The sequence below is a fragment of the Scyliorhinus torazame genome, chromosome 2 (assembly GCF_047496885.1).
Source record: "Scyliorhinus torazame isolate Kashiwa2021f chromosome 2, sScyTor2.1, whole genome shotgun sequence".
NCBI lineage: Eukaryota > Metazoa > Chordata > Chondrichthyes > Carcharhiniformes > Scyliorhinidae > Scyliorhinus > Scyliorhinus torazame.
In genome coordinates this window covers 222435690-222452807 of record NC_092708.1, presented here as the reverse complement: position 1 = coordinate 222452807, position 17118 = coordinate 222435690, and the positions used below count along the sequence as shown (strand labels likewise).

General features: G+C 48.7%; 1 protein-coding gene across 1 annotated transcript in view; it reads right to left on the bottom strand.

Annotated features, from left to right (window-relative positions):
- The window catches only part of prkd1 (protein kinase D1), a 575159-nt gene that overhangs the window by 287020 nt on the left and 271021 nt on the right, over positions 1 to 17118 (bottom strand). The window lies entirely within an intron of this gene.

The following is a 17118-nucleotide window of genomic DNA, read 5'->3' as shown; positions in this document are numbered from 1 at the left end:
CCTACCTGCTACAGTAGTGAACTCGGCAACATTGAGGGCTTTTAAAAGTTTATTGGATAAACATATGGATGACAATGGCATAGTGTAGGTTAGATGGCTTTTGTTTCGGTGCAACATCGTGGGCCGAAGGGCCTGTACTGCGCTGTATCGTTCTATGTTCTATGTTCTATCTGACACCTTATCGTCCACTCCATCAACACATCTATACCGTTTTGAAGATTACAGCTATCCTCTACACTGTACACCACTCGGCCAATCTTTGTGTCATCGTCAAATTTCCCAATCATGCTCCCCATGTTCACGTCCAAAGTGTTAATATATAACACAAACGTAAGGGTCCCAACACCGAGCCCTGTGGAACACCACTTGAAACAACTTTCCAATTGCAAGTGCAGCCAGCAACCATTATCCCTTGTTTCCTGTTAATAAGCTAACTTTTTATCCAGTTTCCACATGGCTGTATCCATGGCCTTTCACTTTCTTAACCAATCTGCCATGTGCGACTTTGTCTAACGCCTTGCTAAAATCCATGGACACCACATCCACTGCACTACCTTCATCAACCTTGCTTGTCACTTCCTCAAAGAATTCAATCAAATTTGTGAGACAAGACCTTCCTTTAACAAATCCATGCTGACTGTCTCTGACGAGTCAATGCCTTTCTATGTGACAGTTAATCGTATCTCTCAGGATGAATTCTACTAATTCTCCCAGTGTCTGCGTGGGTCTCACCCCCACAACCCAAAGATATGCAGGGTAGGTGGATTGGCCAAGCTAAATTGCCCCTTAATTGGAAAAAAAAAAATTGGTCCTCTAAATTAAAAGAAATATGGGAGATTCTTAGAGGGTCAGACAGGCTAAATGTTGGGAGGATGTTTCCACTCATGGGACAGCGTAGGACCAGAGGGCATAGTCTCAGAATAAGCGGGTGTTCATTAAAGACAAATGTGAGGAAGAATTTCTGCTCTCAGAGTGGCAAATCTTTGGAATTCTACCCCAGGAAGCCTCGGAGGCCGAGTCTTTGAACATTTTCAAGGCTGAGATCAATAGGTTTTTGATCAGAAGGGTAATTAGGGGTTACAGAGAGAGGGCAGGAAAATTGACTTAGTGCGTGTTAGATCGGTCATGATCTTTTTAAATGGTAGAGCAGGCCTGAAGGGCTGAATGGCCTACTCCTGTTCCTATTTCTTTTGGTCTTATGGAACTGGAGTCTTCATCCTGGCCCAACAACCATGGGCGAGATTCTCCGACCCCCCCGCCGGGTTGGAGAATCGCCGGGGGCTGGCGTGAATCCCGCCCCCGGCGGTTGCCGAATTATCCAGCACCGGACATTCGGCGGGGGTGGGAATCGCGCCGCGCCGGTTGGCGGCCGCCCCCCCACGATTCTCCGGCCCGGATGGGCCGAAGTCCGCCGCTAAAATGCCTGTCCCGCCGGCGTAGATTAAACCACCTACCTTATCGGCGGGACAAGGCGGCGCAGGCGGGCTCCGGGGTCCTGGGGGGGAGGCGCGGGGCGATCTGGCCCCGGGGGGTGCCCCCACGGTGGCCTGGCCCGCGATCGGGGCCCACCGATCCGCGGGCGGGCCTGTGCCATGGGGGCACTCTTTCCCTTCCGCCTCTGCCACCGTCTCCACCATGGTGGAGGTGGAAGAGACTCCCTCCACAGCGCATACGCGGGGATGCCGTCAGCGGCCACTAACGCTCCTGCGCCAGCTGGCGGGGCACCAAAGGCCTTTTCCGCCAGCTGGTGGGGCGGAAATTCATCCGCCGCCGGCCTAGCCCCTTAAGGTTGGGGCTCGGCCCCCAAAGATGCGGAGCATTCCGCACCTTTGGGATGGCGCGATGCCCGACTGATTTGCACCGTTTTGGGCGCCTGTCGGCGGACAACGCGCCGTTTCCGGAGAATTTCGCCCAATATTCTGGATGTTGAAAACCAACATGCATCCTCCCAAACCTCCACCAGTACCATATCTATAAGTCAGCTGACTTGTGAGAATGAATCAATGTTACAGAAGCAATGAGCCACACTCAGTTTGTCAGTGATGTAGGTCGAGGACTTAAATGGACAAGACCTCTCAACCCTGGAAATTTACAGCACAGAAGGAGTAATTTCACCCATCATGCCTTTGAAAGAGCTGTCCATTACGTCCAACACTCTTTCCCCTTTAGTTCTGCAAATTCATCCTTTTGAAGTACATGTCCAACTTCCTTTTGAAAGTTTCTATGGAATTTGAATCCATCGCCTTTTCATTGGTATGTTGCAGATCTGAACAGACCTCTGTGTGAAAAAATTTCTCTTGATTTTCCTTCCAGTTCTTTGCCAATTATTTGGATTGGATTGGATTTGGTTATTGTCACGTGTACCGAGGTTCAGTGAAAAGTATTGGTCTGTGTACAGTTCAGACAGATCACTCCGTACATGAAAAGAAAATACGTAGAGCAAACATAAAATGCACAATGTAAATACATAGACACAGGCATCGGGTAAAGCTTACAGGAGTGTAGTACTACTCAGTAGAGAAGATGTGTGAAGAGATCAGATCAGTCCATAAGAGGGTTATTTAGGAGTCTGGTAACAGTGACGAAGACATAGGGCGCGATTGTCCCAAAGAGAGACAAGGTCCCGACGCCGGAGTGAAAACTGGAGTGTTTCACTCTGGCGTCGAAGCCCGCTCCCAGCCCCCCATTCTCCTGCCCCCTGGGGGCTAGAAGCGGGGTTGCGTATTTTACATTCACTGGGCCATGGCGCTGCGTAAAGAGCGGCGCCGTGTAAATGGCGCGGCCGGCGTCGCGTAAATGAAGTCACCCGCGCATGCGCGGTTGCCGTCCTCCCCGAGGCCGCCCCACAAGAAGATGGCAGATGGATCTTGCGGGGCGGCGGAGGAAAGGAGGTCCTCCTTTAGAGGTCGCCCCGCCGATCGGTGGGCCCCGATCGCGGGCCAGACCCCATCGGAGGCCCCCCCGGTGAAGGAACCCCCCTCCCCCACAGGCTGCGCCCCCAGCATTCCCACACAGTTCCCGCCGGCAGCGACCAGGTGTGGCCGGCGCCGGCGGGAGCCTGTCGTGTCGGAGGGGTCGATCGGCCCGTGCGGGCCGGAGAATAGCGGGAGTACCGGGGAATCGCCGTTGTGAGTGTCTCGGGCGATTCTCCGGCTAGCGCGGCGCAGAACTCGACGGGGCTATTCTCACCAGTTGGGAGAATGGCGGGGCGGCGTCGGACCTGCGTCGCACGATATAATGGCGCGGCCGGCGATTATCTAAACCGGCGCGGCCTCGGAGAATCGCGCCCATAGTTTTTGAATGTGTTAGTGCGTGTTCTCAGAATTTTGTATCTCCTGCCCGATGGAAGAAGTTGGAGGAGAGAATAAGTCAGGTGGGAGGGGTTTTTGATTATGCTGCCCACTTTCCCAAGGCAGCGGGAGATGTAGACAGAATCAATGAATGAGAGGCGGGTTCATGTGATGGACTGGGCTGTGTTCACAACTCTCTGTAATTTCTTACGGTCTTGGGTCGAGCAGCTGCCAAACAATGCTGTAATGCAGCCAGATAAGATGCTTTCTAAGGTGCATCTGTAAATGTTGATAAGAGTCAATGTGGACATACTGGGCGGGATTCTCCACCCCCACGCCGAAGTGGCCGCGCCGTCGTGAACGCCGTCAAAGTTCACGACGGCGCGGAACGGCCCCGGTCCCGACCGATTCAGGCCATGATAATCTACCCGCGCCAGGCCTTGTCGCCCGCGTAAAAGCGGCGCCGCATAGATGATGCGGCCTGCGCCGCATGACGGACGTCATCCGCGCGTGCGCAGGTTGGCCGGCGCCAACCCGCGCATGCGTGGTTGCCGTCCTGTCCAAATCCGCCCCGCAAGAAGATGGGGGACGGATCTTGCGGGGCCGCGGAAGGAAGGAGGTCCTCCTTCAGAGAGGACGGCCCGACGATCGGTGGGCACCGATCGCGGGCCACCCCACATTCAAGGTGAAGCCTGGTGCAGGATCCCCCCTCGCCCCCCCCACAGGCCGCCCCCCCAAGCGTTCACGCACCGCCCACGACTGTAGCGACCAGGTGTGGACGGCGCTGGGGGAACCCGCCGTTTTGGCCTGGTCGCTCGGCCCATCCGGGCCTCAGAATCGCGGGGGTGCCGGAGAATCGCCATTTTGGGTATCTCCGGCGATTCTCCGGCCTGCGGCCCGCGAAACTCGACCGGCCCGTTCCCCCCGCTTGGGAGAATCGCGGGAGGGCGTCGGACCGGCATCCCCGGAAATTTTGGCGGCCCAGGCGATTCTCCCAACCGGCGTGGGAGTGGAGAATCACGCCCGCTGAATTTCCTTAGTTTCCTGAGAAAGTATAGGTGCTGTTGTGCTTTCTTGATCATAGTGTTGATGTGGGTGGACCAGGATAGATTGTTGGTGCTATGCGCACCCAAGAATTAGAAGCTGTCAACCAGCTTCAAACAGCATTAAATAGATGATCTTCATTAACACACAAGCCAGACGAAACTACTTCTTCCTACTTGCTCTGTCACAACCATTCATCATTTGAACATCTCCATTAGTTTTCCCCTTAACCTTCAGGAGAACAAACTCACCTTCTCTAATGTCACCACATAATTTAACTCCGAATGCCTGGAAGCATCCTTGTAAATCTCTGCCCTGTACCCTTCCCAACACCTTGATATTCTTTCACAGGTGTGGTGCCCAGAAATATTCCAGCTGAGGCCTAACCAGAGACTTTTAATGATTCAGTATGACTTCCTTATTTTTGACTCACTGATTCCTGACTTTGCCTCATACTGGCCCACGCATGCAATGTTCCTGATCCATGGCATCATGTAGAGGCAACCTTCAGGCATCCACAATGCTAGTAACAGTGTAGACGTGTACAAATCGACTTGCAGGCTGGTGTGTGGGAAATGTGGGGAGGGGCATGGGGGTGCAGATTAATGCACTCAATACTCAGTCACTGAGAGGAGGCTTTGTGCTGTGAGCCTGGGGGAATTCTTTAGAACATGAGATAAAGAGTATTGGAAGATGCTTTTGCCATGGGCCCTCATTAGGATGTCACTGATTGTTTTCTTGTTTGCTCAGTAATTAGTGCTTACTGATACATTCTTGAACACATAGAGTATATTATTGTCTATGTCTGAATAAAGATCGTAGTCTTCCAGTTAATACAAATGCTTTATTCAGTAGGTTCATTCTGTCTCCAGAGCTTAACTGGACGTTACACAGTCAAGAGGCAAAACAAGAGAAGCTAAGGTAAGCTGCCTGTGCTGAGCTGTCTCTGTGTGCTGCTGCTCACTAGCCCTGTGCTTGTAAAAGAGGCGGATCCTCCCTTGGGTTGGACCCTTTATACCCGCCTCATGTGCTGCCCTCTAGTGATGCTGTGGCTGTTACATCTGTACTGTAGTCCCTGGTGTATGTGCAGATGTACAGATCACTACATCGCCCCCTTTTTATTTGTCATGTTTTCTGTGCTGGTCTCAAGAAAACTGTACATAACAGGTGGATGAACGCTAATATGTAAATCTGTACACTTTGTGAAAATAATAATAATGGTCATACAGGGCCAATTAACTGTTTTATGAGTCCATCGTGAGAAATGTCCTTTGTTGTCATTTTTGTTTGTTTTGTTTTCATAAATCTAGTCAGTTGGGTGCTTTTCAGCTTCTGTTGGAGCGTCTTAACTGTTGGCGGGGTGATGATGGTTTGATGTCTTCGAGAGTGTCATCTGGCATTGTGAGGTGAGGGACGTCCTGTTGACGAATGGATTCGTTCAGGTCCAGTGTACAAAATACTGGTGTTTGGGGTTGAATCTTTAACAGATCCCTGCGATTGCGTTGAAAGAGCATTCCCGCTGCCGACTTGACAGTGTAGGACCGCGGTGCCGACTAGCTGAGCACCGTGGCTGTATCAGACCATCCTACTTCTGGATTCCTGAGTCTGATGGTGTCACCTATTGTCAGTGGCTTGAGTGGGATCGTGTGTTGATCGTAGTATCGTTTTTGTTTGGAGCGTAGTTCCCGCATTTTGTCGAGAACAGGTGCGTTGCCGGGGTCTCGGAATTGCATTGCCGGTAGGGTTGTCCGAATGTCTCTGCCGAAAAGCATCTGCGCTGGCGACAGTCCTGAGCTCAGAGGGGTTGCTCGGTATGATGGCAAAGCTAGGTTGATGTTGGAGCATGAATCGGTTGCCTTGCTGATCAGTCGTTTGATGATGTGGACACCTTTTTCCACTTTCCCATTCGATTGTGGGTAGCGTGGACTGGATGTCACATGCCGAAAGTTGTAGGTGGCGAAGAACGCTTTCCATTCCCAGCTCACGAAGCAAAGGCCATTATCAGACATTACCATGTGCGGAATCCCATGTGGCAAGAATGTCTCCTGACACACCGTGATTACAGATGAGGATGTGAGATCAGGGAGTTTCATGACCTCCGGATAGTTTGAGTAGAAGTCCATGATTAGAACTTAATCACGACCCGTGGCATGAAATAGATCGATGTCCACTTTTGTCCATGCAACTTTGTGAGTTTGTGTTGCTGCAGTGGTTCTTTGCACTGCGCAGATTGATGCCGTTGACAGGTGTCACATGTCATGACCAGGTCAGTGATGTCTAGGTTCATGCCGGACCAGTACACAGCCTGTCATGCTCGCCTTTTGCATTTTTCGATTCCAAGATGGCCTTCATGAATCCTGCGCAGCATCTCGGAGCGTAGAGTGGACAGAATGCGCATTGCGTAGCAGGAGCCCATCAACCACAGTCAACTTGGGTTTGATGTTTTGATATTGTGGACATTGTCCCCATGTCCAACCATGCTGGAGTAGGTGCAACACTCTCTGCAAGGTTGCGTCTTTCTGCGTCTCTTGTCGAATTTGTCGGAGCTTCTCATCAGAAGCAGTGTAGCCATCTGGGATGGCCACTAACAAAGGAAAGTATGCCACTTGCAAAGAATCACTGGAAATATGGCCATTGCAGGATCCAGACAAACTCAGAGCTTAAGTGTATATTAGCCACTAGATAACCAGACACTATCGAAACCCCCAGCCGATTTGCATTCTAATGGCCCATTTCCCCAGGACAAAAGACGTACTCAGGTATCAGATACAGATACAGACTCATCGGCTCCACTCCCTTCACCCAGGAAGCCCAAACAGCCAAGGTCAATGACCGCTCAGGACACACCCAGCCATCAAGGCACCCGCCCCTTTATTGGCTAAAATGAAAGGCAATAATCGAAGCCTGTCAAATGATTGGGTCCAAAGCTAAGGACCGCCCAAAAGTGCGCAAAACCCCCAAAGGATAAAAAGAGTCATTGCCACGTATTCGGTCTCTTTTGGCCCCGGCGCACCGGCACTCTCTTGGCCCGGCCTACGCCTGATACCAATTGCAGCATCTCGACCAGAAGCAAGTTCAAGACCAACGATCGCTATGAGACGGATGAGCCCAGCAGAAACAAAGTCACTTCTCCAGACCCAGCCACGCAAGATCAGAACAAAGGCCTTGTTCCTCTGCATAAAGCCGGGTGCCAGAAGTTAAGTACAGGTTGTTGTAGTGTTAGGTGTAATTTAGCTTGTAGTGTTTTATGGTGCATGTCAAAATAATTCTTGTGTGTAAATAAACTATCATTGAACTTGAACTAACTGGTTGTTGGGTCTTTGATCGATATTCGGTTAAACCTTGTGGTGGTATCATTTGATACCTGGCGACTCTGAAAAGCAATATCATCATTAATAACTGTCATATTAGTATCCAGTTAAAAAGAGCAACATTATTGGCATCTCCGGCGCAAATTGGCAACAGCGGGAAGATTTTCCTTACAGAGCTGTGTTTGGGCCTCGATTTCTCTGATGAACGCTGGTGCAGAGCTGTCCGTGTTGATTGATCTGGACAGCATGTCGGCAATAGGGTGAAGTCATACCTTCGTAGCTTCATCATGATGCATTGCAGATGAGGTGTCATGTTCAGATCCTTGTCCATGGGAAAAATCTTGGAAAAGTTTATAAGAGATAAGATGTATAATCATCTGGAAAGGAATAATTTGATTAGAGATAGTCAACACGGTTTCGTGAAGGGTAGGTCGTGCCTCACAAACCTTATTGTGTTCTTTGAGAAGGTGACCAAACAGGTGGATGAGGGTAAAGCAGTTGATGTGGTGTATATGGATTTCAGTAAAGCGTTTGATAAGGTTCCCCACGGTAGGCTACTGCAGAAAATACGGAGGCATGGGATTCAGGGTGATTTAGCAGTTTGGATCAGAAATTGGCTAGCTGGAAGAAGACAAAGGGTGGTGGTTGATGGGAAATGTTCAGACTGGAGTCCAGTTACTAGTAGTGTACCACAAGGATCTGTTTTGGGGCCACTGCTGTTTGTCATTTTTATAAATGACCTGGAGGAGGGCGTAGAAGGATGGGTGAGTAAATTTGCAGATGACACTAAAGTCGGTGGAGTTGTGGACAGTGCGGAAGGATGTTACAAGTTACAGAGGGACATAGATAAGCTGCAGCGCTGGGCTGAGATGTGGCAAATGGAGTTTAATGCAGAAAAGTGTGAGGTGATTCATTTTGGAAGGAATAACAGGAAGACAGAGTACTGGGCTAATGGTAAGATTCTTGGCAGTGTGGATGAGCAGAGAGATCTCGGTGTCCATGTACATAGATCCCTGAAAGTTGCCACCCAAGTTGAGAGGGTTGTTAAGAAGGCGTACGGTGTGTTAGCTTTTATTGGGAGAGGGATTGAGTTTCAGAGCCATGAGGTCATGTTGCAGCTTTACAAAACTCTGGTGCGGCCGCATTTGCAGTATTACGTGCAATTCTGGTCGCCGCATTATAGGATGTGGAAGCATTGGAAAGGATGCAGAGGAGATTTGCCAGAATGTTGCCTGGTATGGAGGGAAGATCTTATGAGGAAAGGTTGAGGTACTTGAGGCTGTTTTCGTTAGAGAGAAGAAGGTTAAGAGGTGACTTAATTGAGGCATACAAGATGATCAGAGGATTGGATAGGGTGGACAGCAAGAGCCTTTTTCCTCGGATGGTGATGTCTAGCACGAGGGGACATAGCTTTAAATTGGGGGGAGATAGATATAGGACAGATGTCAGAGGTAGGTGCTTTACTCAGAGAGTAGTAAGGGCGTGGAATGCCCTGCCTGCAACAGTAGTGGACTCGCCAACACTAAGGGCATTCAAATGGTCATTGGATAGACATATGGGCGAGAAGGGAATAGTGTAGATGGCTTTAGAGTGGTTTCACAGGTTGGCGCAACATCGAGGGCCGCAGGGCCTGTACTGCGCTGTAAAGTTCTATGGTCTATGTGGACTAATGGTCTGTGGTCTGTTTCAACTATGAATGTGGGAAGGCCGTATACGTAGTCGTGGAACTTTAGAATCCCGTGAGGAGCCCGAGACATTCTTTCTCAATTTGTGCGTATCTGCGCTCTGTTGCAGTCATGGCCCTGGATGCGTATGCCACCGGGGCCCAGTCACATTGGTCGTTCTGTTTGGGAAGAACGACGCCAATCCAGTCCTGACTGGCGTCAGTGGAAATCTTGGTTGGCCTGGTTGCATCGAAGAAGGTGAGGGTCGGTGCCTTCGGCAGTTGCTGCTTGAGATCCACCCATTCATTCTGGTGACGTTGCGTCCACTCAAAATCAGTGGTCTTTCGTATTAGGTTGCGTAAGGCTGCTGTCCTCGTGGGCAGATTTGGGATGAACTTGCCCAGGAAATTGACGAAGCCCAGAAATCGTTGCACCACGTTTTTGTCGTGTGGCGTCTTCATGTTCGTATTGCAGCGATTTTCGCCTCATCTGGTCTGACACCCTGAGATGAAATGGTGTCGCCCAAGAAGGTTACAGAATTCTGTGCAAATGTGCACTTTGCTTGGTTCAGTTTCAGGCCGTATTGATGAATCCTTCTTCAGGCGACAGATGTGGTCTTCTTCTGTGGTGGACCATATGATTATGTCGTCCACATAGAATCTGACACCATCAATGCCCTCTGTCATTTGCTCCGTTATCCTGTGGAATATTTCTGATGCAGAGAATATGCCAAAGGGCATGCGATTGAATCAGAAATGTCCAAACGGCATGTTGAACGTGCACAGCAATATGCTCGAGTCATCGAGCTATATCTGCCAAAATTCCTGCGAGGCGTCGAGTTTGGTGAAGATGCGAGCATTCGCCATCTCGGACGTGATCTCTTCACGCTTGGGGATGGGGTAGTGCTCCCTGCGAATATTGATGTTTAGGTCCTTTGGGTCTATGCATATGCGAAGATCACCAGAAGGTTTCTTGACATGTAGCCACCTGGGTTGGCCAACTCCCGATGTAAAATGGAGAACAGCGAAGGCTGCAGGGAAATTCAGCCAACACAGGCAGAAACCAGCAGGTGCGAGTTTACTGTGTATTAAACTCTGCAAAAGCCCAGACAGCATCGATACAAGCAGCCATCTGCATAATAATGTAGCAGCCATCTACATACTAATAAGCGATCCCCGGGAACAATCGCAACATTTGGGACAAACAAAGCTAAGCCGAACTCCCCGGCGCCAGCAGGAGCCAACACAAAAGAGGTTAACGGACACCTCAAGACCGCCCATCGATCAGGGAATGGCTCCAGTATTGGAGAAATCGAACCAAGCAATTGGAACCAAGTCCAATCACTTGGAACCAGGTAAAGGGTCCGCCCCGAAAGGCGGGAAGCCCCTGGGGACTATAAAGTTAAGCCCCCAAGTTCAAATCGTTCTCCTTGACCGGGTCACTCAGCAACGCGAACCAACCTTGACCGTGACCGGTTCAACTGCCGCCGATATCCAGAAGTCTTAAGTCAACGCTCGCTACGAGATAGGCGCTCCTAGCTACCAATCCGTACCAACTTCGAATCCCACAGACTCAGAACCCGAACAAGAGGCCATTTGTTCCCCTGACCTGGTGGGCCAGTCCGAAGCTAAGTATAGGCCTGTTAGTTGTAGAAGTAGCTTAGACGTAGAATTTATGCATGAGTAGCGATTACTGTGTATAATAAATGTGCTTTGATTTGAATCTTACTAATCGGTGTATTGAGTTATTGATCATTACTTGAACTTGAACCTCGTGGCAGTATCATAAAGATACCTGGCGACTCGAGAGCAAAGGCTATAAAACAGAGCCAATTGAACCAACCAAAAGTTACCAACAGACACAGACGATAGAACTGACCCACTCCGTTGGTTGCGTGACTCGCGATATGATGCCTTGTGACTGCAGTCTTTCGTGTACTGATTTCAACTTCTCTCGTAGCAGAGCTGGAACCCTCCTGGGTGGATGAATGACGGGTTTGGCGTCTGTTTTCAGCAGAATCTTGTATTGGCAGGGTAAGGTGCCCATGCCTTTAAATACGTCGGGGTATTCTTGCAGTATGCGGTGGATTTCATCTTCAAGGCTTGATGTATCCTGAGTGTGCATGTAAATTTGTTGTACCAGCCGCAAATCTTTGCAGGCCTGAGCGCCTAGCAGTGAGGGTTTATCGTTGTCCACAATCTCAATTTGTAGCTGCTTGCGTATGTTCTTGTCCACTTGGAGATGGCATGATCCCTTTGAGGCAATCTGATTGCCATTGTAGTCCTTCAGCCTACATGCAGCGGGTATCATTTCATGGTCTCCTGGAATCGAGTGGAAATCTTTGCTAGTGAGGAGGTTGGCTGAGGCCCCAGTGTCAAGCTTGAACACTAACAGAAAGTAGTTGACTTGCACAGTTGCATTCCACTCACTGCTGGAGTCGATCATGTTGACCGGTTGAGGAGTGGTGGCCGTTGCGCAAGATTCCTCAATTTTTTTCAATCGTTTCCACAAAAAGCATGTTGTCGCAGGCGAAATTGTCTTCGTCTGATGAATAATCACTGTTGTTTTTTTGTGCTCCGTTGATTCTACATTTCTTACGTTGAAGTTCATTTGTTTTTGTCTTGTGGTTCTCATTTGCAGCGCAGCTCTGCATTGTGAGGGAAAGTGGTTGTGTTTTCCACATTTTAAACACTGTTTGCCTAAAGCCGGACATTGCCCTTTTAAGTGGGCATGGCCGCAGCGGTGACACGGCATGACACTGTCTCTCCACGCTCGCGTAGAAGGCTTTTCATCCATTTCAAATTGTCGGGCGAACTGCGCATGCGCGTGCCCCACGTCATGGTGTGCACTCGCAGGATTACCGATGGAGGAGTGCTTCCTGGCTGCCTGGGACACCAACTTTACCAGCTCGACCTCCTGGTGAAGGCCCTGTTCCCGGTAAGCAAATTCTTCATATTCTTCTTTACGTATAGACCATTTTTGCATAGCAATTTCTAAAGTTAAGTCTTTGCGTTTTAACAATGATTTTCTGAGTCCTTTATCAGATATGCCGTTTACTATTTGGTCTCTGATGAGGGAATCACATAAGTTTTCATAGTTGCAGGTCTGAGCCAGCAACTTTAGATCTGTTACAAAACTGTTGAAAGATTCTCCAGGTTTTTGCAGACATCTGGTAAACTTGAATTTTTCAAAGATTTCATTTACTTCAGATTGGCAGTGGTCTTCAAATATTTTTACTATTATGTCCAGCTTGCCCTTGTCCTCCCTTTCCGAGTAAATGAAGGAATTATATATTTCTAATGCCTGCGGCCCTGCCATGGATAAAAGGATGGCTATTTTTCTAGCGTCAGACACAATGGTCAGATCCTTAGCTTCCAGATAGATATTAAAAAATTGTTGTATGAAAAGCTTCCAATTGGAATGAATATTACCGGTGGTTTTGAGCAGGCGTGGAGCTTGAATTGAGTCCATCTTGCCGATTGGTCTCAGAGGGATCCAAATGCTGCAAAGCCTTGCTTGGTTGAATGTCCAGTGCAAGTTTTCTTCTCTTTCTGGTGTCTTGGTAGCTTTTCTGAAGTCACTCCTGTGTACCATATATTATTTTCTATGTCTGAATAAAGATCGTAGTCTTCCAGTGAACACAAATGCTTTATTCAGTAGGTTTGTTCTGTCTCCAGAGCTTAACTAGACGTTACACAGTCAACAGGCAAAACAAGTAAAGCTAAGCTGCCTGCGCTGAGCTATCTCTGTGTGCTGCTGCTCATTAGCCCTGTACTTGTAAAACAGGCGGATCCTCCCTTGCGCCGGACCCCTTATACCCGCCTCTAGTGCTGCCCGCTAGTGATGCTGTGGCTGTTACATCTGTACTGTAGTCCCTGGTGTATGTGTAGATGCAGAGATCACTACATAGAGGAGATTTATTTTCCTGAGATGTTGTGACTGGTGAGTGAATTTGATCTCATGTCACACAGGGTGTTTACATTGGCAAAATGGGCAACCCATGAGGAGATCAATCTCACGGAGGACAACTCAGGAAGGAGCCAGTTGACTGCAACATTCACCAACAATTCAGGAGGTGGACGTGGTCAGAGAGAACGTCTAATTGTGCTGGGAGAGTATTTAATGATACCACAACCCATGTTCCTAAATACATAACAGGACACGCTGACACAATTCCGGACGACTATTTAAACACACAGTAATGCTGGCAGCTGCCTCGGACCTCACTGGCTTGCACATCACATGCATCGCAACTGTACATGAGCTGGAAGCTTACCTTCTGTGGTTGGCATCAATAACTGCAACCTTTTTGGATTAAATGCATTAAATCACATTGCTGAATACATAAATATTCGCTCAATTCCTTATTCAGAATGTGTCAATATGTACCCCCAGATCCTTTTGCCCTTGAACCCTCCTCAAAATATTCCTAATGAGATTATACTACTTCTCTATGTATTTTGTCCCAATAAACATCACTTCACACATACTGCATTAGATTGCACCTGCTATGTGTCATCCCAACAGGCTGTTCTTGTCCTCCTGAAGTCTTGCTTATTAATTACTACATTGCTACTTTGTACATCCACAAACCTAAAATTGTATACCCTGTACCCAAGTCCAGGTAATTTATTCATAAAGAAAACCAATTGCCCCGATTCCAACCGACTGCAAAACCCATTGCATATTCCTCTGTGGTGTGTAAAATCCCTGTTCATCACTACTCTGCTTCCTAACCCTCAACCAATTATGTTCCTCTTCCAAGAAGCAGCATTCATCAGATTGCCACTCTGCTCCCACTTTCCTGCCTCACACCCCATCCCACCCACCCAACCCCGTGCACTCCCTTCCCCCTCCAATGACTGCTCACAACACTGAGGAATCTCTTTTTCCTTATTCTTTCATGTAACGTGAGCATCTGTGGCTGGGCCAGCATTTATTGGCTCCCTCCCATCCCTAATTGCCCTTGTGGGGGAGCAGTTATTATTGCTGTTCAGCTTTGTGTAAAGCCAGGTTGGGGAGAAGCAGTGAAGCTCATGACATAGAACCTTTTAGTGTTGCTTGGTCTTCATCATAGAAATTTACTGCATGGAAGCAGGCCATCTAACCCATCGTGTCTGTACTGTTCAGAGTAGCCATCCGTTTAATTCAAGTTTCTTGGTCCATAGCTCTGCCGGTTTTGGTATTGAGTACATATCCAAGTATTTTTTGAATGCAATGAGTTCCAGCTCCTCACCATTCTCAGGGTCAAACATTTTCCTTTGAATCACTTCTAAACCTCCTTCCTCTTAATCTAGTTTCCTGTTGCGAGGCGCCTCCAACAAGAGAAATGGCGCCTTTCTGTTCACACGGCCTATAGCCCTCAATAATGTACATTTCAGTCAGGTCTCCCCAGAAGAAAACAATACCAGCCTATTCAATCTTTCCTCATAACTAAAATTCTTCATTCCAGGCAACATCCTCATAAATCTCCTCTGTACCATTTTTAGTGCAATCTCATCTTTCCTGTAGGGGTGACCAGAACTGCACGCAGATCTCCAACAGCATCAGCACACACACCCAGCTCTTAGTTTATGCCTCAACTACTAAAGGCAAGTAGCTTACTGATATCTTTTCGACCATCTTAACTACCTGTCCAGTCACCTTCAGAGGTCATGGACATGTGCTCCATGTGTTCCTCTAACCTTCTCAGTATCCTACCATTTATTGTGTATTCTCTTGTTTGGCTAGCCTTCCCAAAATGTATCACCTCACATTGCTGCAGATCCACCACCTGACTGGTTCATTGATATCTTCCTGCAGTCGACAGCTCGCTCCTTCGTTAATCACACGGCTATAATGTTCTTTGATTATGCTGATGGTGAATCTTGGTGTGGTGGTGTTAACAAAGAACATTAGACTTTGTTTTACAACAAAACTATTTATTACTAACACTACTATAAAGGATTACTATAATATCTAAGATTAATACAGTTGGAAATAATGGTCTAACACTAACTTACACTAAGATACTACAGAGCTACTCTAATATGCGACTGCTACCAACTCCTTACTAACACCTTGTCCTGGAACACATGAGTCGTGATTCTCCCTTCTGAGGACTAAGTCCCCACGCCGGCGGGAAAACCGGCGCCAACCACTCCGGCGTCAACAGCCCCCGAAAGTAAGGAATTCTCCGAACCTTTGGGTGCTAGGTGGACATCGGAGGGGCTGGCAAGGGATGGCATGAGTTTGCACATGCGCGGAACGGCCGGCGTGATCTCGTGCATGCGTGGACCGGCCGGCGTATTTCCGCGCATGCATGGGGGCGTTCTCTTCTCTGTGCCGGCCCCCGGGCAATATGGTGGAGCCCTACAGGGGCCCGGCGCGGAGGAAAGAAGTCTCCCCATGGAACAGGCCTGCCCGCAGATTGGTGGGCCCCGATCGCGGGCCAGGCCACCGTGGGGCCCTCCCCTGAGGTCGGATTCCCCCCCCGAGGACCACCCAGTATACTCACCTGCCAGCTCCCACTGTGTGTGAGGTGAGTAATTCACGCCGGCAGGACTGGCCAAAGCTGGACGGCCGCTTGACCCATCGGGGCCCGGAGAATCACCGGGGGGGGGGGGGGGGGGGGGCTGTCAACGGTGCAGGTGTGTGACCTGGACGCACCATGGCCGGGATTCACTGACCCAGCGGGGGGTCGGAGAATCCCGGCCATGGTGCGTCCAGGTCACACACCTGCATACTCGCACCACCTGCTGGTCGGATGCTAGAACTACAACAGTAGTTCATAGACATGCACAAACAGATGATGATCTACTCATTATATACAGATTATAGTCTACATCATCACAATGGTCAACTTGCGTTATCATCTGCAAAGTGCTTAAACAAACCCCCTATATTCAAATCATGTAGACATGCTACAAAAAGGAAGAAATCCAGTCCTGTGGCTTGCAGAACTCAGAAGACTGGAAACAGTCTTCCTGTCACAGAAACACCCATTCAGCATTATTCTTTGTTTCCTGCCACTGAGCCAATTTTGAATCTTTCCATATTCTCTTAGATCACATGGTTTTTATTTTCATGATCAGTCTACCAGTCTTACAAAAAGCCTTGCTAAAATCCATATAGACTACACGATATCTTCTCACATTTCTCCAGCATCAGTGGACAAAGTATAAGAGATGGTAAATCATGTGCTAAACTTTCTTCTTGATCCTTTTAAGCTCCAGATATATTCTCCTTCCTCTGCTCTATTGTGTTGACCCATTGTATGTCTTCAATTCTAATTTAATTTTTCCTTGAACCTCAAAAATAAAGAATTCTTCACCTTTCTCAGGCTTTTCTTCATGTTACACTTTGAAGATTTTAATGTCAAAACTCAGAATCACTGATCACACCCTACTGATTAATTGATTAATCACACCTTACTTATTTACTTCAGGCGCGATTTCATGGAAAAGAAAAAGGGCGCTGTTTTTGGTGCATTTAGCAGGGCGTTTCTTGGCACGTGCAGCGCTGAGAACCGCCCCACCATTAACAGGACTCTGCTTCACTTTTGGGCCTCAGCAAGAAATGCCCCGCCAAGGCTACATTTAGGCTCATTTCCTGCACTAACGAGCTCAGCTTGCCAGTACAGGAAGAGATCAGGGTGCCATTTTTAAATGGCTCCCCGATCTCTGGACCCCCCACCGCAGCCTTGAGACCCCCCCCAAAGCCTCATCTTACCAATTAGGGGGGCCACTGCACCCCACCTCAAAGGCAGGGCTCATCCAGACCTGATCCCTGGCACCTGCGCACCTTGGCACTGCCATCCTGGCAGTGTCA